Source organism: Uranotaenia lowii, chromosome 2, assembly GCF_029784155.1.
Source record: "Uranotaenia lowii strain MFRU-FL chromosome 2, ASM2978415v1, whole genome shotgun sequence".
NCBI classification, from domain to species: domain Eukaryota; kingdom Metazoa; phylum Arthropoda; class Insecta; order Diptera; family Culicidae; genus Uranotaenia; species Uranotaenia lowii.
This window is the reverse complement of record NC_073692.1, coordinates 48,461,199-48,483,799: the sequence shown is the minus strand read 5'-3', so window position 1 is coordinate 48,483,799 and position 22,601 is coordinate 48,461,199. Positions and strand designations below refer to the sequence as shown.

Sequence of the window (22,601 nt, the reverse complement as noted above, 5' to 3'; positions counted from 1 at the left end):
CTGCGATTGTCTACAATTTAAAATCTGAATTTTAAATATTAATTCTTAATCTGAATTCAGAATCTGAACATGAAATTTTTAATCTAATTTTTAAAAATTCATTTGAATTATGAATGATAAATCCTATTTTGAGTTTTAAATTCTGCAAAAGCATTAAGTTTAAGAACTTCGGGTCTGCATACGAAACAAAAAGTCAGGATGATTTCTAAAGCAATGATCATTTAGAGTCCAGGCACATCATTTCGGTAATAACAATAAACAACATTCCTAGAGTTCGGATGTGGCAGCGTTGTGTTGGTAATGAAAAGGACTATTTTTCCTATTTTTGAAAATGTCTAAGTTCACGTATTTAAAAAAAAATTACGATGAATGGTACGAAGACCTGGTAAAAATAGTTCGTCGAAATCACCTCGGAAAGCTTTCATTGTCGAGTTGAAAACTCATTAGACTCACTAGAATCCTCACGTTTTTCGATCAAACGAATAGTTTTTAAAATACCCGCGTTTGTTGCTGCCCGGATGTGGAATAATCAAAGTCTTAATATGGTTTTTTTTAATATTCGGAAAGTAATTATTTTAATGCATATGAGTTTCAGAAATTATGGATAAAAACTTTAATGAGATGCAAAACCAAATTTGAATAACATTATCAAAACGCCTTTTAATTTTTTTTAATGTTGATGGGAACTGAAAATCAAGAATCCTAAACTACATAGATAGATAGTGGACAATATGAAAACAGAAAAACAATTTGGATCCAGAACCCTAAAATGAGTTTAATCTGTTAAAATTAAGTATTCAGAAATGGATTTCTATCATCAAATGAAACAATTCTGATGTCGAATTGAATTGTTTATCAATGCCAAAAGACCTATCCCTGTTAAATAGCTAATAACTTTTTTTTATCTAATAAGATACGAAGTTACGGTCTGCGACGAAGTTGTTCAGCGGAAAATTTCCTTTGGAGAATTTAAAAATTGACACAAAAACCATTAGCAGGCTTGATTGTAGAAGAAACAAAAATGATGATGATTTTTCAGTACAAAATATTCCATTTTCCCATACCAACCTTAAAGTTTAAATTTTCTCATGTAAACGTTACTTAAAAATTTTGTAAAAAATCATGGATGAGTTTTGAACCAAAACGAAGCTTTTTAGGCCCTAGGGTTTGAGAAATTAACAAACGACTCCAAATCGACTCAGCCTAATGCACCACACATTAGTAGACCAAGCGTGGTTAGCTCCACCGAAAATCCATATATAATCTCATCAGGCTTATTTATTATTTATTTATGGTTTACAGTCTTACGGCATAACTCTCTTCAAACAGCCTTTCCATCTTAAATTCATTATTTCAAAACATTCAGCAATATTTCTTCATCGCCTCTTCAGCTCAGTCCAAATCAATTTTGTGCCATCAGATTGATGTATCACTCAAAAAATCTGTCTTCTCTGCTGCTGCTGCTGCTCGAAAGTGTGCAAAAAATAAGCATAATATGTCTTCAGCATTGTGCAAACTGCATGCCTCCGTTCATGCTTTTCCCCCATTCTTGAATGCTTACATTCTCAAACTCTGAACAAAATATAGAACAGAATCTTCCGTTCCGCACAACTGTATAACAATACGATGTGGCCACGTGGTGCTGCACATAATAAAATGCATCTGTCGGCTTCGTTTTTCGTTCCATTTGCTTTTGCTGGAGGAAAACTGGTAGGAAAAAAAAACAGAAAACGGATCTCTCCGGGTAAATCGTTTCCCCGGCAATACATCACCTCGCTTCGAGTTTTGGTTCAGCCAAACCACCCACTCACCGATCCACCGACCCACAGATTTTACCTGTATTTGTGGGTGTCTGTACGTCAGGAAGAATGAGGCAAAAAGGACTCTAAAACTGATCCACTAACCATAGTTTTCGATCGGTTGTGGAGGCGTTTCCAGTTGAAGGGGTGTTGTTTTCGTTGCTCCAGGGGTGGTTTTCTTTTGCTTTCTGTCAACACCTTGAAGGGGGAGCTTGGAAAAGTGATACAGGATAGACTGCTAGAGCAGCTTACATATCTGTGTGACGACGGTTTAGTTTAACCACTGCTGCCGCTTCCCCCTAGTTTGGATATTATTCAATGAAGCCCATGCGATTGTCGATATGGTACACTAGAAGGGTTCAATCATCTAAAGCATCTACAGTTATTTTCAAGCTACAATTGGAACTTATTTTAATTGTAAATTTATATTTGCAATTCAATAAAAATTTCTTTTTAATGAAACCTTTAACCAGTGATGCAAATTTTCTGAAAGCACGAATGATATTGACTGTGATTTTCTATCAATGTAAAAAACTTAAACTAAAATAAGTGGAATAGAAAAGTCAACAAACATAAAAGCTTCTGATCGGCTCGGTCATCCTCGTGATTACGGCAAGCTTTGTGAATATGTCTTTCAGTCAGTAGAAAGCTCACTCGAAAACCCAACCTAACTTGTTTCACTCGACTGATATGAAAGTGTCTTTCGCTTAGGCGTTTCTGTCACTCACTGTATTCGATCAGTGAATGCAGCTTTAGCATTCAATCAGTGTAAGTGAAGGTTGCTGATAATTTCAGTAGGCATTTGTTTTTGCCATTTTCGAATATTGTGAATCGGGATTCGAAAAGAAAAAACGATTTCAAAACAGCTAAGACTATACGATGATTCAGAGCCCCCGGGAGGAGAGATGAACATACATTTCTTGATGACGACATGACAAATATCCGAAAAATATGACAAAAAAATGACTATCAATGACAAAACATTACAAAAATTTGATAATAAGATAAAATTATGACATAAATCTGATAAGTATGACATAATTATTACAAAAAATTAACAATAAAATAACAAAACGTAGAAAACTTTTGACAAATTTAAAAAATGACAATAATCTGGAAGATATAACATTTGTCATATTTTTATCTCTTTTTCATGTTTTTACATAGTTTGACGACATTTATGTTCCTTTAATTTCGAATTTTTGTCATATTTTCATCAAAATTTTATCACATTTGTATTATTTATGTCATAAATTTATCTGTTTTTTTATCACAATTTTATGTCATGATATTCTCATTTTATTTTCATATATTCGTCATATACCACGCTTGGCATATTTTTAATTTTATTTTGCCAATATTTTGTCAAAATTTTGTAATATTAGTTATATTTTTGACAATTGGTTATTCAATTTGTTATATTTTTGTATAAATTTTGTGATTTTAGTCATATTTTGGTCAAAATTTTGTCATATTTTTATCATATTTGTCATATTTTCGACAAAGTTGTTTAGTTATTTTTTCAATGTATTGTAAAATTTTAGTCATAGGCATTTAGTCATATTTGTCGGATTTTTTAATTGTTTTTGTCAAAATTTTGTCACACTTTTACCACATTTTCAATTTTTTTTTCAAAGTTGTCAATTTTTGTCAAATTTTTGTCGTAATTTTGTCATAGTTTTGTCCCCCACACGATCCTTAGCCAGCGTTCTTCTTGTCAACCCGAACACTCATTTCTCAACCTTCCCACCCCTACATACTGTTTGGAAAAGACGTTTTTTTTAAATCAAATTCCTTCAAAAATAGAAATCTCAACAGTAATTATTAAATTTCCGCTAGTCTAGAGCGTCGAACAAGCTTTGTCACCATTCAACTAAACTTAATGATAATAGAATTAAGCTTTTTCCACTTTCAGCAATGTTTGCTTGATACTGAAAATGAAGATTGGATAATCTCATGAACCAGCAAAGAGCCTGAATGTATGCTGACCACCGATGTTGCCGATTGGTGAATGAGTATGCAGAGTGCTTTCGGGATTGGGCTTCCTGTTCATTCTCGAATAAATTTAAATAGTTGGAATTGAACTGACCGATACACTGCAATAAATTCAACTGATTATTTCCATTTCAAACTGATTATTTGCAGCACTACTCTTAACTACAAAAACCCTACCTCGTCTCAAGAATCGGTTTTTATTAAGAAGTTTTACTAAATAAGTTCAGAGTTGAAACCAACCATACCTTCAAAATTATTTCTTTGAATACTTTTTTTATTCATCAACGAATTGGAAGCCTTGTAACAAGTATTGTTGACACGGCCTAGGTAACGTCATTCATTATGCATTATTGTAGTTCCAACAAATCACGGGAATGTCAAATATTGATGACTACGCAAAAGTAAGAAAATAGGGAAATTTTTGGTGAACGTGGGCGACATACAAGTAACTAAGAATTATTCGCTTATAAATTTAAGTAATTTCTACTATTACTTTATTCTAAAGAAATAGTCAAAGTTAAATGTAGTAAGTATCTCGTTACTCACGATAGAAAGTCTAGGGTTTGTTGAGAGCTAATCTATATACACTGCCGGCCAAAAGTTTTGGATCACCCCTTTAAAAATATGAAAATTTTGATCAGCCATATCTCAGCCATCTTATGAAATATTGAAATTCTTTTGATCTCATTCAAGAGATCGTGAGCAAATCGTCTTTATATGTTTTTTTTAAAAGGTCAATATTGAGTTTATATGACATGAATGTAGCTTAAAGTTGGGAGTTTCTAAAAACTTCACTTAAAATTCAAACCCGATCATCTCAGGGTGTGGTGGACTAAATTTCAAATTTCGAATTGCATTCGAATCCTTTTTTCTAACTCATTAAATACATTTATTTAATTTTGTGCGAAAAATTTGCAATGTAATTAAGTTATACAAAATAGCTACTTGAGCAGCCATCATCCACAAGTTTGGGATCAGTTTTCTAAAACATGCATTTTTATTTCTCGCGTATCTCTGTTATCATACAACGTATAGTTTATCTGGTAAGTTGATTTGGAAGCTAATGAGTTGAACTTGCTTTGTGGATATTTAGTTGAAATATATTTGAAGAATAACTTCATTAAACCTTGAGCTAAAGTTTGATCATTTTTTTGATGATTTTCACCAAAAAATCCGACCGTTAAAAAAACAAAAAAAATTTTGACCATAAATTATTGTAAATTTGATGGTTTGTTTGTCCTCTATAGGCTCGGCCGTCTTAAGAGCTAGAGAGCTGAAATTCGGCATCGAAGCTCATTAGGACCAGGAATGATGAAAAATGTTTTCAGTCTTTCGGATTTCAGATGACCCCTTTTGAAGGGGATTGTTTATAGAAGACAAATATTGTTTTCGCGATATTGACGTTATTTTTCGTCGCATTGTGACAAAAGTTTGCACATGGGGATTTTGATAGATGAGCAATTGATTTCAGGTATTTAAATTTGTGTCGGGGATCGGCAAAAGGGGTCGTCCATATGAACTGTTCAGTGTTTTAACTATATTGACGTAATAATTTATTGGATTGAGGTGAAAATTTACACATGAGTGTTTTGAGGGACGAACAATCGACTCTAGATATCAAAACCAGGGCCATGAGTCGGCCAAAGGGGTCGTCCATATCAACTGTTTAATGTTTTTACGATAGTGGAGTTGTAATGCATTGGATTTAAATGAAAATTCACAGAAGGAGATTTTATGGAACAGACAATCGATTCCAGTTATCAAACTTTGTAGAAGGGGTCGGCCAAAGGGGTCGTACATAGTAATTGTTCACTGCCTTTTCGATATCATCTTGATTGTTCATCAGATTGAGATGAAATTTTGTCCACCACATTTTTTAGGGACAGCCCTTCGATTTCAGATGTCATATCCGAGGTATGAAACAGGGGTCGTCAAAACTAATTGTTTACTGTTTTCGCGATATTGTCATGATTATGTAGCGCATTTTAATGATAATTTGAACAGCACAGGCAATAGATTTCAGGTGTAATATGATGAACGAAAAATTGGCATTAGGAATAACTACTAATTATTCAATGATTCTGTAATAATTAAGTTATTATGCATAACATTGAGATTGAGACTAAAATCTATATACGGAAGTTTAATAAAACGAAATATCGATTTCTGGATTTAAAAAATTGTTATTAGACTACAAAAAAGAAGGTCGTTTATAATAACTGTAAATTGTTTTTGCAATACATTCGTCATTATGAATTCAAACAAGACGAAAAATCGTACACGGGTGTTTTTTCCGAGACAAACAAAAGGATCGCTTATAAAAATTTTAAAATTTGTCTTGAAAGCTCAAATATTGCGTCTTGAAAAAGCAATAGCTATTCAAACAGAAACTCCTCATAACGTACTAAAAATTATACGAAACGATGTTGGTACGGGAGTTTGAGCTGTACAACTGCTACAAGACGTAGTATTCGTCACGCATAGATCCGAAATATTACACCCAAACACCTAAATAGGTGTTTACCACGAATAAAGGGCATCAGTTTTAGCAAAAAAACTAAATCCCTTTACCATCTACTTTGTTACTTAAAATTTATATTTAAAAATCGTTTATGACATTACAAATATTATGATGATATGAAATATTCATCAAAAAAAATTTCTCAATTTTGATAAATTTCACAAAGTTACAAAATCAACATTCTTCGGAGGTGCAACGAATTTCAATGCTAATTATACTAATTTGAGTGCCCTGAATCTAAATATGCAATTTTCCTATTAGCTTATGTTTTTGAAATAGCTTTTGAAAATAAGTTTAAACCATTTAACAAATTTCGGTACTTTTTTAAAACACTTTAAAACAGAAACATAACATGTTAAAATAAAACATTTAAATCAATTATAAACTTTCCTCAAAAATTCAAGTAATATCGAGGTCTGCAAAAAAAAAATATAAAAGATTTCTTTTTGTTTATTTTTCCCCATTTAATTTATTTAAAAAAAGTTTTAAATCAAATAAAATTTAAGATGAGGCCTGAACAAATATCAATATCTCCTTTGACACCACCCCTCCCCTCTTCGAAATTTTCAAAAGTTTCAAGTTTGAAGTATAAAATGGAATTTTCGAAAAAGTTATCGATATCCTAAATATCACAAGAGCAAAAAAAAACAAATCATGGATTATGAGAGTTTTTTCACCTTTTATATTTTTGATTTCATTGAATTTTTCGATAAAAAATAACTTGCAATGATATAGTATGCAATTTTGTTGCATACAAGCTTCGTGCAATTTACTTCAATTTATTTGTTTTTTGTCTTATTTTTAATTATCCTCCCCCCACCCTCCGTCCCCTCTCCTCGTGACGTTCCAACACCGAGTAACAAAACAAGGATTGGAACTTTGTTCCGGTCTTATTTTTAAAGCAGAAACTTAATCGTTTTGCAGGTTTCAATCATTTTTCTAAATGAAAACAAATTTTTTACTTTGAGTTTCTGCAGTTATGTGACAAATACTTCTTATGATATCTTTCCAAATTTGTATTAACTGTAGTTTTTAACTTTTTTAGACCATGTATCATCATTTTTAAAATATTATTCCTTAATTGAAGGTATAGTTTACAAAACTCAGATTCATATTTTTTCTTTTACGTAGATTTGTTATTCCATCACTTATCAATGATTGATTCCACTTATAAATGATAGCTTTTAAAGCTTTTAAACTAAATACATATCACCATAACGCAATGGATAGACGAAATTTAACACAATTTTCGAGTTCAGGGTGCTTAAATCTGCCAAATCAATCATTGAACATTGACGGTAAACGTGTTTATTGGAAAAAGTCCTTCTTAACTGTTGAAGATCTTATTTTTTCATTTTCGTTTATACTTTTAATTTTCTAATAAATTTGCCGAATTTTAAAGTTGATTTTTTTTTTATTTTCAAATAAATTTACCGAAATTTCATGTCAAACTATTAAAAATTATTTAAAAAAATCTGTCTTTGATTTTCAATTCTGAATTTTTGTGTTCTGAAAACAAAAGCCTTTGAATGTAATTTTTTATAAGAATCAGTAATTATTTAATTTTATTTATTTTCAATTAAAAAAAATCCTAGTTTCTACCTTCTGTTCTTTCCAGGGCCCAATATTTCAATTGAAAGTGACAAAATCTTCGAAGCTTGAACTGAAAACTGTTGATTGAAAATTTATAAATTTTGAGTTGATTTTTATTATTTTAAATTCAGTTATTTGAATTTATCTGTAACAATTTTTCGAAGTTGCAACTTTGATGGTTCATCTAGAAGCGCAATGTTCACTTAATTTGTATTTGCTAAAGTGCTTCCCTCATTTGAAAACAAAAAACTAGGAATTCCTTATTTTTATTTTTTATCAGTTTGTTATCGATCATTCGCGACTTGACATGTTATTAGTCAGTATAATTGCACATGATGTAGCACTAATATTTGAAGTCATTATTTTGAACTACTCAAATTAATTTTAAGCTATTTATTTTGATAACTGGATGATTTTTTTGTAGAAAAAGGTTTTATCTCCCACTTTGATCACTGTCACTTTTGACGTAATATAATTTTTTTTTACTTTTTACTAAATAAAATTCTACCACAAACTACAACATCATCAACACATTTCAAATCGCGATTAATTTTTTTAAGCTTAAAAGACTACAGTGGAATTTTTCAACCAACCCTTCAATTGAAAATGAAGAAAATGGATGTAAATTAAGATGAATAAATAAAAATTATTATCATTTTCCTTACAATTTTTTATCATGAACAATTTAAGACTTGATCTGACATTTTTATAAGTAGTATTTTTAATTTTTTGAGTTTGGCTGATAATCATGAGAAAGAAAATATCTAACCCCATTTTCTTTCATAAGTTTTTTTATCATAAGTCGAATCGAAAAACAGTCTTTGGATAAAATACTTGTCATGGTTTAGGCTTTAAGAAAAACCGTTTTCAAAAAAAATTGGTCGAAGGAGACTAAAGCTATTCATGAAAAACCGGATTTTTATTTTCTTCCCGAACGAAATGTCCCGAAACCCAATACAAACTTCAGGCTCGTTGAGCGATCCTTTCCCATGATCCGAACTGGCCCAAATTTTTCATGAGACCTTGTAATGGGACCATCCATTTAAGCCTGTAGCGCATAACATTTCACAAGCTTGAAATTTCTCATACAAAATTGGGGCAGTCTAACCTGTTCGCAATATTAATAATATCAAACGTAAGGAAAAAATGTTTTAAAGGGTGATACGGTCAAAATTTGGTCAATATCATTTTGACGTATTTCTTTCAATTTTGCATTCAAAAAACCTGAACACCCCTCATTTTGAAGGTGTGTGTGTAGAATGTTGATCCTATTTTGATTTTGGAATTCACTCTTCAGTTGTCAAAATGCCGTCCAAGGAAGATGAGCAGCGTATCAAAATTTTGCTCGCGCATCGCGAAAATCCGAGCTACTCGCACGCAAAGCTGGCAAAATCGCTAAAAGTTGCCAAATCAATCGTTACAAATGTAATTAAAGTGTTTGGGGAACGTTTGTCGACAGCCAGAAAGTCTGGATGGGGGGGAATCGAAAACCGGAAGCCGCTGAGACGACAAAGAGAGTTGCCGGTAGTTTCAAGCGAAACCCTAACCTCTCTCTCCGAGATGCCGCAAATAAGCTGGGTGTTTCGTCTACAACCGTGCATCGAGCCAAAAAACGAGCCGGACTATCGACTTACAAGAAGGTAGTGACTCCAAATCGCGATGGTAAACAAAATACGATGGCCAAAGCGCGATCCCGGAGGCTGTACACGACGATGCTGACGAAGTTTGACTGCGTGGTAATGGACGACAGGAAAGGGGAAAGGTAGCAGATATTTTCAAGCACATGAAACTGTCAAAGTTCGCGAAGAAATATCTGGTTTGGCAAGCCATCTGTACCTGTGGCTTGAAAAGCAGCATTTTCATAGCTTCCGGTACTGTCAACCAAGAAATTTGCGTGAAAGAGTGTTTAAATAAACGTCTGCTGCCTTTCCTGAAGAAACACGGTTGTTCCGTACTGTTTTGGCCGGATTTGGCATCTTGCCATTACGGTAAAAAGGCCGTGAAGTGGTACGCCTCCAACAACGTGCAGGTGGTTCCCAAGGACAAGAACCCTCCCAACACGCCAGACTCCGCTCAATTGAGAAATACTGGGCTATTGTAAAGCGGAACCTAAATAAGAACAAAAAACTGCTAAGGACAAGCAGCAGTTTAAGGCAAACTGGCTTTCTGCGGCGAAGAAGGTAGACAAGTGGCTGCACAAAATCTGATGGCAGGGGTAAGCGTAAGGCCCGGCAAATAAGCGATTTCACACGCGTTTTCCCTTGACCAAACTTTGACCGTATCAGCCTTTACATGCTCCTAGTTATGTATATGCCCAGCTATACACCAAGAGTCAAGGCAGTCAAGACAAAGGAATATCCGGCCGGTAGTAGAGCAGTGCGAGGAAAAGCGAACAACTGATGATAATAGATCTTTACCAAAGGTTTCGATAGAGACGATAGCCCACCGAGGATGCTAGCAAGTAGCTAGTGAAATACTAGTATTTGGGTTTTTCAAATACTGTGGCTGAATTCAAAGGAATTCATCGACTACTTTGAAATCATACATTACATTCATTCAGGCAAGAAGTTCTTCAAACTTCTCTTTGACTATAAATGACAATGGCATCCACGCCTAGTGCACCGAATAGATTTATCAGATTGAAGAAGTGTATCGCGGGGTTAATAAACAAAGGGCTTGATGATAATAGAAATTACAGAGTTGATAAATCAACGCAAGTAATGCGACTGATGCTTAAATTTATTTTTCACGTCACTTTTATAGTTACGATTAGGTCAGTCCAATACACTTCCTATCTGGTTAGGTAAGCAGAAATCTAATACACCTTCAGGTCACACTTGGTTGTTCAAATTCCTAGGTAAAAAGAAATGTACTGCCAATTCCCAGAATCGGGTGAATAATAATAACGCACTACCAGGCAACAAAATAGGGTAGGTAGAGCAAAACAACCGACAATGGCACAACTGCCGAGCATTTGAAGGTGTATTAGTAGCTTACCTAACTCGGATAATTTAAGGAACTTAGAGGTGATCAAAACACGTAAACATAATTTAAGGAAGGAAAACTATCGAAATACCGGTATCTGAACTTCTCCTATACCGTGGTTGAATTAAAGGGAATCTTTCGATAGTTTTGATTCAGCTATCACAAATCAAAATTTAATACTAGAAATTTCAGAGTGGTTACATTGACGCAAGATGTTTGGCTGATAAAGTTAAAAACTTTCTCGAGACAATAATGAGGTAGCAAAACACTAGTATTTATTTATAGTTGTTTGCACACTGCACAGCCAAACATCAATAGGTTAAAATGCTAAAGGGTGATACGGTCAAAATTTGCTCAAGGGAAAACGCGTGTAAATCGATGAAGTCGTTTATTTAAAAAATCAAATTAAATTTCTTTTTCAAGTTTAATTAGTATAAAATTCAGGAAAAATATTCAGTTAGCCTTCCGCTTTTCCAAATCCGAATTGCCGGGCCTTGCGCTTAACCCCTGCCATCAGATTTTGTACAGCCACCTTGTCCACCCTCTTCACCGCAGAAAGTCAGTTTGCCTTGAACTGCTGTTCGTCCTTAGCAGTTTTTTCGGTTTTCTTTAGGTTCCGCTTGACAATAGCCCAGTATTTCTCAATTGGGCGGAGCTCTGTCGTGTTGGGAGGGTTCTTGACCTGCACGTTGTTGGCGGCGTACCACTTCATGGCCTTTTTACCGTAATGGCAAGATGCCAAATCCGGCCAAAACAGTACGGAACAACCGTGTTTCTTCAGGAAAGGCAGCAGACGTTTATTCAAACACTCTTTCACGTAAATTTCTTGGTTGGCAGTCCCGTAAGCTATGAAAATGCTGCTTTTCAAGCTACAGGTACAGATGGCTTGCCAAACCAGATATTTCTTCGCGAATTTCGACAGTTTCATGTGCTTGAAAATATCTACTACCTTTCCCCTTCCTTTTGCCGTATAAAACTTCTGTTCCGGAAGCTGCTTGTAGTCGGCTTTGACGTAGGTTTCGTCGTCCATTACCACTTCAAACTTCGTCAGCATCGTCGTGTACAGCCTCCGGGATAGCGTTTTGGTCGTCGTATTTTTTTTTGTTTATTAAGGACCTTTTTTTTACATTCAGGTCCATCAATCCATTTTGTAATTACAAAGTTGTTTTAGATTCTATCGTACAGCTGAATTGTTTTAAGGAACTCTAACACTTTCTTTGCTTTTTCTTTATCGTCTGCTAACGCTTCTCTGATGTTTCCCGGAACACCATGAATGTGCCGGTCCGCGTCTAACTGGGCACAAGTTGCAATAATATGTTTGACTGTCATTGGTTCGTTGCATCTCAGACACCGTGGGTGATCAGTTCTGTCCATCAGGTACGCATGCGTTAATATCCGGAGACGTGCTAGAATAACATCATCCTTTCTATTTCCGGTAATTGCTGCTTTGAAAGGAAGAACCGTGTTTTTAACTTTACGCAGTTTGTTGTTAAGGTTTGCGTGCCAATGCATTTGCCATTTGTTTATGGTTATCGATTTTATAATTTTTCGGGTTTCTTTAAAATCAATAATTTGTTGATCATCCTGTGGGAGCTCTAAAGATTTTTTCACCTCATGGTCAGCCATTTCGTTTCCAGAGATTCCAATATGGGCAGGGACCCAGCAAAAGATTACTTCTGCTCCCATTGCAACAATCTGGTAATGTAAATTTTGTATGTTGTCTTTCCACCGGGAGTTGATCTTGCACTTTTCCAAGTTCGTCACCACACTCATAGAGTCTGTGCATATTAGGTAGGCTCGAGCAAGTCTTTGGTCCACTATCCATGAGAGTGCTTGTTTAACGGCTTCAGTTTCAGCTGTGTAGATGCTGCAAATGTCGTTAAGCCGCTTTTGGAACCTAAAATCTTCGCTGACGATACCGTATCCACAATTTGAACCCTGTTTGGATCCATCTGTATATACTGTTCTATAAATGCCATATTTCGTTTGCCGGAGTTCATTGAACAAGTGTTTAAGGTTCATGGACGTTGCCCCTTGGGATAGTTCACTATGAAGAGTTTTATCTATCTGCAGTTTAACTCGTAACCATGATGGAGCATGTTGGGCATGTTGGAGTTTTGAAGACAACTGTTCTCGGAAAGTATAATTCTAGATCGGACATCATCTCTTGGCCTCTGATTAGGGAAGAATTTGGTTGATTTCTAGGTCGTTCACCGTATCTTTCATCTGAGCTTGAATCATTGTCACTGTTGCTGCTAATACTGCTAGGATTACTCATGCTATCGTTTATTGCAATAACGCCAGGATCAATGTTATGCTCTATGTTGCTGACAGCTGTGGATCGAACTGTGTACTGCATGGTTCGCTGGTCTATTAGGGTTTTCAGGCTTGGGATTCCAGTCTCTGCTTGGAGGCTTAGTACAGGACTTGTTCGAAACGCGCCAACGATTGCTCGTAATCCTGCATTGTGCACCGTTTCCAAAGACTTAAGAGCTTTACTGTCCATACCCGATAGTATTGGAGCTGCATATAGTATTTTTTCTATGATAGTTGAGCGATAAAGTTTGATCAGGGTATTCCGGTCTCCTCCCCAAGACCTAGCAGCTATGCTGCGAAGAAAATTTACTCTCTGCTGACAAGCTGCTCTTACTTCTTCGGCATGGGCCCTAAATTTCAGATGCTGGTCGAAAATGACTCCTAAGCATTTGTAGCTCTCCCTACGAGGCACGCTTATTCCATTAATTTTCAGTGTGTTCAGATTTTTCGGTTTTCTTTGATGTGGTTTACGAAATACTACGGTTGCACTCTTTTCGGCTGATATGCTAAATCCTGTTTTAGCTTCCCAGTTTTCAAGTTGATTGAAGGCTAACTGAAGCTTACCTTCTGTATTTTTGGCATCACAACCGGTTGTTATTAATATAACGTCATCAGCATATATCAGGCACTTAACATTGGAAGGAAGGTAAGTGGTGAGTGTGTTTATGGCTACCAGGAACATTGTCACACTGAGCACCGAGCCTTGGCACAGACCGGTTTCCATTTGCTTGTCTCCTGAAGTTTTCCCGTTTATCATAACTTGGAACGATCTTGTTCGAAGCATTTCTTCTAGAAATCGCAGCATTTTCCCACCGATGTTGTAGTGCGCCAACTGATTTAAGCATAGTCGGCGCCACGTTGTGTCGTACGCTTTGCGTATATCCATGAAAGCAACTTGGACTATTTCGTTTTTGTTGAACGCCTCGCGAATTATCTCTTCGAGTGTACAGAGGTGATCAACAGTGCTCCTTCCTTTCCGGAACGCATATTGGTGATTGTAAAGCAGGTTTCTTGTTTCAAGGATGTGCACGAGACGATTATTGATCATTCTTTCAAATACTTTACTCAAGCAACTGTTGAGATAGATGGGTCGGTAGTTTTTAGGATCAGATCGTTGGCCTTTTCCCTTATATATGGGTATAACTAGAGATCTTGCCCATTCTGATGGGTAAACAGATTGTTCCCAGAGTCGATTGTATGTTTCTAGAAGAATAATTTTTCCATCCAGAGGGAGGTGTGTAATCATTGGGTATACAATGTTATCTGGTCCAGGTGAAGATCCTTTAAGTCCCTCTAGCGCTTCGTTGAGCTCATATAAACTGAATTCTCGATTATGTGGGCCTGTGTCTATAGGTATTCTTAACATTTCGGATTCCGTTAACTGCTTATAGTTCAAGAAAGACTCTTCATATGCACAATTGCTAGCTACTTTTTGAAACGCATCTCCAAGTAGTTCGGACATATCTTCTGGATTTGTTGCTGTTTTCCCTTGAAATATGATCGAACTGATTTGGGTTCCACGTCTTTTTCCTTGGATTTTTCGATAGTTTTCCCACATTTCCGTTAAAGGAGTCTGTGCCGAGAAGCTTTCTGCAAGTAACCTCCAACTTTCCTTTTTTGCTGACAAGATGGCTTTCTTGGCTGTGTCGTTTGCGTTACGAAACACCTCTTTGAGTTGTTCTGGGTTAGACCTGTTTGCTTTCAGTTGTCTTAATGCTTTCCTTCTATTTTTTACTAGTGTTGCTATTTCTGGGTTCCACCACGGTACACATTTTCTCCCGAGAAAACCTTTCGTTTTCGGGATGGCAAGGGTAGCTGCTCTCAGCAGGGAGTCACAAAAATTTTTCATCTGCCGTTCAACATTATCGTCTCTAACGAAATTGAGCGATCCTTGGTATTGGTCCCAACTGGCGGCGTCGATTTTCCATCTGGGTCGACTGTTGTGTGGTAGGTCACAGGGACCAGGGAAGCTGATGCTTAACGGTATGTGATCACTACTGTAGGTGTCGGGTAAAACGCCCCATTCTAACAGTCCAGCCAAGTCGTCTGAACATATAGCTAGATCTATGCATGAGAAACTTTGGTGCCGTTGGTTCACGTAGGTTGGTTCTCCGTTGTTCAGCACGACCATACCGTTTTCCTCAACGAGCTTAGCTATCATCCTGCCTCGGTCGCTAGCATGGTCCGAACCCCATAATGGGTGGTGCGCATTGAAGTCTCCGACGAGAAGGATGGGCATCGGAATTTGGTTGATTAGGTTTGTAAGTTGTGTGATGTCAACATTCTCATTTGGTGGTAAATAGATATTTAACACATTAACGTTAAATGGAGTCCCAATTTTGATAGCTACAGCTTCGAACGATGTTTCCAGATCTAATTCCTGGCTATCTAAACTCTCCTTTACTGCGACAACAACCCCACCAGAAGCTCGATTTCCCGTTTGGCGTGGTCTATGATATACTTTATACCCATTTAAGCGTGGATGGTATTTCTGGTGGCACATCGACTCTTGTAAGCAGATGATCTTTGGTTGGTGCTCTTGGATCAGTATGTCCAATTCGGCTTTTTTGGGTCTTAACCCTTGAATATTCCACGAAATAATACATTTAGGGCTAGTAGATCCGATCGTTTCGTTAGAATTTTCCATTGGGTCGCGTGGGTTGATATCGTCAGTTCCAGTCTCGTTATTCGTATGTCCATTGTCAAGTCCATTTTCGTTTGCAGTTTCGTTCACAGTGGGATTACTTTCTGTCTGGCTGGCCATTTTTGTTTTTTGCGGGCCGTCCTCTGCGTTTTACGACAGTTTCTGGCTGATCTTGGCTCTCATTTTTTTTGTCGGACTCGAGTGATAGTGGTAGCGAATTTTGTGAGCTTAATTTTTGCTTTTTAAGCAATGGTGTATCTTTAGCTAGAGATGTTTTTGCTCGTACTGAAGATGACGTTTGCGTGTCCTCGAAATCCATCTCATTTTCGGATTCGCTTACGGAAATCTCTAAGTTACCTTCCACTGTCTTTAACTTGGCTCTGAGCAGGTAAAATTCTTCAGCGATTTTGAGAAGGTTTTGTATTTCCTTTTTCAGATTTTCGATCTCTTCTTTATTACTCTCTTGAGGAATTTTTGCTTTGAGAACTGCGTTTTCTTGCATAAGTTTAGCAATTTGCAAATCTTTTTCTTGATCCCTCCGAGTTTGGTCTATACGTTGCTGGGCTCCACAAACATTCGCGAAGGAAGATTCGGAGTATTTCCTGGCATAATCTTTCCTTGCTTCGCCAAACGTTATTCCGTTGTCAACCTTAATTTTAATTATCGATTCCTCTTTTTGATAGAGAGGACATTTTCGCGAGATCGGAGAATGGATGCCTTTGCAATTTTTGCAGAATGGTTCTTCCTTGCACTGTTCTTCATCTTCAGGTTCGTGGGCTCCAGAGCAGTTTCGGCATATCGCGTCGTTGCTACATTTGTCCTTTGTGTGTCCGTAAGTACAGCATTGGTAGCAGACTAAAGGTGACGGATAGAACAGGCGAGTTTTACAGTTTATTAAACCGACTCTGATTTCCTTAGGAATGACTGTGCCGGAAATTGTCAATACAATAGATGGAGTGTTAATTCTTTTGCTGTTTTCGGTACGCATTATCCGACGAGCCTTTATAACTCCCTGGGCTGAAAGTTCTGTTACTAGGTCTTCTTCAGTGATATCAATAGCTTCCTTGCAACTAACAACACATCGACTTACATTGAGAACGGGGTGCGGAATTATTTGCACTTTTGTACCGTCAATTAGCTCTTTCATCTGAATTAGTTTGCCTGCTAGCTTGGAGCTACGAGTTTTAATGACATACTTGGATCCATTATTCTCGGTGTATGCTGCTTCGACTTTGCCGATGGATTGATCGATAGATTTGCTTATAACAAATGGGTTTTTTGGCGGTGGATTTTTTTCATCAGCTGGGCTTAGCGATAAAATAATAAGTTTTCCAAATGTGCCTAATTTGTCCATAAACTCAGGGAGGGTTCTATCATTTTTGTCGGGAGGATCGTCGGTTCTAGCTACCCCCGTAGGGGTGCTAGGTGCAGCCATGCTGGCTGCTGAGCTTGTTAATGCTTCCTATAAAGCTTCAGCACCGATTTTTTTTTTCTCGAGACGGAACCAAAAATACAATGCGTTCACACCGGAGTGAGTAACGTCTACCCTTTAACCTGTAGTATCTTCAGTTCACCCAAGGGTTGAAGGTCCAGGTGACCGGATATGCGTTTCCGCCTAGACGGGTAACGACTACGTTTTTACCTTTCTAGCTACTTTGGCCAAACGTTAAAGGTACGACCGAAAGTAGGGACGTTTTGCCCTTTTCCCAACGAGACTTACCCAATACGTCCAAAAGGTGCAAGTAAGCTCGGGATATCAACACTGGGACGTGCGTTTTCGAAAGCGCCTTAAGGTATACTATTAATCTTATATGATGTAGCCTCCAACGTTTTACACCAGGTGTCTCAACGAAGGCAAAGAGACGCTGTTGCCGATGGAGCTTTTTCGATCGCAACTAGATGGCTAACGTTAAAGCCAAGCAAGCTTCACTTGCACGCGATGTTGCATGTAGCTGCTGTCTAGTTGGCTTGTGGTCGGCTTTGCAAACAAAACAATACACCAGATTCCACCAGCTAACCGAATAAATTGTTCTTTGAATCGTCCTTCACTACAAACTGTGTGGAACGTTCACTTTGATCTGACACTATGTGTCCCGTAGATGATACTCTTGGTATAGTCACTTCTAAAGCAACTGTCGTCGTATTTTGTTTATCAACGCGATTTGGAGTCACCACCTTTTTGTAAGTCGATAGTCTGGCTCGTTTTTTGGCTTGATGCACGGTTGTAAACGATACACCCAGCTTATTTGCGGCATTGCGGCGACTCGGCTTGATCCTGTCCAGGTACAATGGGGTTGAAATTTTAAAGAAATAAAAATAAATATAACGCCTGCAACATTCTGTTCTCTGACATTCGTCCTCGATGTTGGAATTGAGCCATTTTAACTGTAAAACACAAAAAGCAAAATGTTAAAGTTTATCATTAATCGTCATGTTTTCTAAAAACTTACAAAGTTTTGTTTGTATTCTTCGTTCCAAGCTGTTCTTCTGATTTGTTCAAATCTTACTATTACGCCAACGAAGAAATTGGCCCCTGCTTGAAGTTTCCACTCATCTTGCTGGGACTGCAGTTAGTTCTTAGTGTCCTTTGCAGTCGATTGTTTACACAACTAAGTACATGTTTGGAAGTATGTGCCAAGAATCTAAAATTTCATTAATAAAAACATTACAAAACCAATATTTGAATAACAGATTGCATTTATAATTACCTACTGAACGCGGAAAAATATGTTTTCGTAAAATGCACATCGGTTTTGTTGTTTACGTTTTCATTATTTCGCCTACTTTGAAAAACTGAAGGTGAAATTCTTTAGTACCTATATTTAAAGTTCAAGTTTTTGAACCAACTACCCAGACAACGGCGATGGTTCGAAGGTAGCGTGTTCAGTCATCATCTGAAAGGTTCGGGTTCAATTCTTCAATCATGGAAATTTTTCAAGTAAGTATGAAATTCATTAAGTGTAGAGAGATTAGATAGGGTAATAGAAAGTGGCGTAAGATTTCAAAACTAAGAAAAAATCGAACGCGCTTCATTTTTGCCATTTTTTTTTATTTTGCTTCTGCAAGAAGTTCAAAACTCTTAGTCTCATGCAAAAGCTGAATAGCGTTCTGTTCAGCTTTGATTATGGAACTTGAAAGTATCGATAAGAACTTAAATTTTAAGCTGTATAGAATGCTATACAGCCCATGAGCAGCGCAGAGTAAGCTTTTAAGAGACTGTTTTATGGAACTTTTGGTTACTTGGGTTAAGGTCAACAACCACGCGAAAAAAAAAGAAAAAATTAAAACTGTCGCTAGATGCATATTTTTCAGCATCATTTCATCAGTAAAAGTTCCTATGAATATGTTTCAGTATTATTTATGGAAAAAAGTTGCAAAAACGCTGAAATATTGACAATTTAAGTCATTCTGACAATTGGTCAGCTGATAACGATTGGAAAATCACCCTTTTATTTCATTAGTAGTGATTATGAGACAAGTATATGGAAACAATGTCCTGTTGAAGAAATGCATAAAAAATCAACTCGAATTATCAAAGATTGAAATGAGCAGTTGAATCTCCATCAAGCTTCAAATAGTCAGCTTGCACAAAAAACGGAGATGGACAGAACGTCAGAAGAGTAGATAATTTTGTATGACAGATTGCTCTTCGGAAGGAATGGTACCTATTACTTTTAAAAGTGGCAACGTATGAATGAATAAAAATTGAACGCAGAAAAATGTGTCCCATTCCCATGAGAATGTTAGGTGCAGCTTGAAAGACAAAATCTGAAAGCAGCTCCCCAACAATAAACCGGCAAATTGAGAATAGATGACGTAGCGAATGTCGTTTTCTGTTTGGTGTTTCGACCATAAAAAAATGTGAAAACTATTGGAACGTATCTACCGTAAACCGCACCACACTTGCCAAGCCAAGAAAAATAAGTGGAACAGCTACAGCAGTCTAATCCACTTGTGTGTGGGTGAGCAATATAATGCATCGAGAATATTTTCCTTACTTACTTTTTTCCTTGACAACCGCTTCTATTTCTCCCAGATATGCAACTAAAGTAGGTGACATATGTGAAGCGATTGTTCGTCCTTTCTTTCGGGATGCTTCGAGTTTTTTTTTCTACCACACACTGCATAAGAATGATTGATTTTTACTCTCCATTTGCAGTGAACTTGCCTTAACAGAAATTCGATACCGTTTGCATACGAACCGTACACTTCACATGATGTGAAAAGTGATGGAAGAAAAATTACGTTCCACGTGTGGACGAGTTGAGTTGAGCTGAGCTGAGCTGAGTGCTTTCTTATAGCGGAGGTCCACTCTTTTGAATGAATTGAAAAGAACATACCGATGTGGAAACTTATCATAACCGAAGACTTATCAATTCATCATAAATGGATGGGGGTTTCTTCCATTCAAGTGCCTCTTATGAAGGGAAACAGAAAATGACATTCGATTACACTTACCAGGAGCTATTTCTTTTGGAAGACATTTGAATTTGAAACAGAATTCAAGCTCCTGCTTGTTTTGTTCAGAGTATGGTAAACGAATTTTTCTTCATTGTTATTCCTATCTTCAAAATTTGTCTTTTAGATAGCTTTTCAAGAATATCGTTTTTTGTTTACAAATTTTAGAATCAGAAAGGAAGTCACGTTCAAATCTATTGACCTGTTTTCGACTACCAAGGTTTATATGTTAATATGCAATTTGATTTCAGAATAGTTAACAATATTATAATTTTTTTTTAATTTAAAAATTATTCAGGAACTTCCGTTCAATGAAAAAGAAAATCGATTTTTACTGGAAATTTTGTTTAACCAAGTTTCTGGAGTTCGTATTCAATATATACCTCCTGATAAACACCACTACCATAATAAAATTGTAAAATAAACAAATAGGAAACCCATTCAGATTTGACAAATAAACAGAAAAATAGCGAGCATTCTATGAACATTTTCTATTGTTTATTTCGAAAACTCTTTCTTTGAATATGATATTTGAAGCTTAATATGCAGCCATGGCCGTAGAAATGGGGGAGGTTTTGGGGGTTAACCCCCCCCCCCCCCTCCATGAGTGTCCAAAACTATCAAGAAAAATGTTCTTCTCTTAACTCCAAATGTCAAATCTCTAATCAAATTTTTACGAACGACTAAAATTATTCAAGTATTATTTACAAACTCGACTCAGAACTAAGGCCAAAACTTCGAAATCTTATCCAAATTCACCAATTCTAGTACAGTTTTTCAAAAACTTTCCAACTTGTTGATAGAAATTTAGTCCCAAATATCGATGTTAAATGAGATTAGACTACGTTTTCCAAATTGCCCCCATTTGCCAAGTTTTCGCAGTTTATTAGCAAAATCAATCCAAAATTCAAATTGAGTCATTAAAATTATATATTTGCGTCATAATTTCTAGAGCTAATTTTATCAAAATAAATTATTTTTTGAAAGCTTAAAATGTTTTTTTTTTAAATTTGCTGGTGTATTCCGATAAACAAAAGTCAAGTGTATTTCTTCATGATCTCAACCTAATATATTTGATATTGGCGGATATTGAAGAAAATGCCCCGGATTTGCATGGCTCGGGTATTTGCAATTTTTTTTGGAAAGCTTAGGTAACCTAAGTTAGGTTAATATAATTCCGGATTTTGAGGTTCCAAATTTACTTACAAACATTCAAATTCGATGTCTGTGATAGGAATTGTTATTCTGTATTCAGTATGTATTGCACATCAGTTTGGATCATCATTGGGAAAAAACCTGATCCGAATCTCGGTTTTGCATTTTAAAATTCTATATTCGAAACTCATCGTTTTGGAATCTGAAAAAAAAAAAATCAAAATTACAAACCATTTCTAAGATTTGAAATTTTTACTTTCAATTCTTATGCAGAATTAGAATGAATGGAAGTTTTATAATGGTGATCCAGATTTGAAAATTCTAAAATAGCTTCACAATTCGCTTTTTTCATTTAGATTCATAACTTAAACTTCGTATAAAGTATTGAAGAATGAATTTATTTTGAAAGCCAAACATTCAGAATTAAAATATGAGATTTTGGGTAGAAATTATGATCTAAATTTCGTTTTTTGCTCATAATCAGTAAAAATTATTATCTGGAAAGATTAAAAAATCGTTTTCAAATTCGTAATTCAGATTTTTAACTCAGGTTCATAAGGGATTACTCATATTTGGAATCAAAATTAAAATTTCAGATCCAACTCGAAGTTAAATCAAGATAAAAATATCAATGGGAGAATTTTATTAAGGATTCAAGTTACAGACGATCGCAGTTTAATAATTTTGATTCTGGATTTGAAATTAAAATTTCATATTCAAACAGTGTCAGTTAGGAACATAATCCAACAGAAATCAAAAATATAAAATTTAAATTTAATTTTTGAGAGACCTTTTTCTTTTTTCTTTTATAGGATTTCAATCTTGAAATTAATTCTTATAAATAATAATTTGTGGCCAGATTTACAAGAGTAGAAAATAATTCTGATTTGAGCCGCAAACTTATTCCCATGCATTTATTTCTAAATATTTGATAAATTACTACCATTGGTTAAAAAGAATTAGCTTAATCCTTTCTAATTTAGGTGAATATTTAAGTAGAGTTTTTCTTCGAAATGAAATCTTCAAATCGCTAATTTATGTTTTGAAAGTTCTTGAAAAAGAATGGTAACATCTATAAATATTTTCGGAAGATCGATGTAAAAATAAACACCTTACTTTAAATGTAAAATAATTC

The 22,601-nt window shown here is 35.8% G+C and overlaps 1 protein-coding gene across 1 annotated transcript in view; it reads right to left on the bottom strand.

The window, feature by feature from the left end:
• LOC129747227 (leucine-rich repeat-containing protein 15-like) overlaps window positions 1-22,601 on the bottom strand; it is a 121,137-nt gene that overhangs the window by 22,887 nt on the left and 75,649 nt on the right. The gene's annotated exons all lie outside the window — the stretch shown is intronic.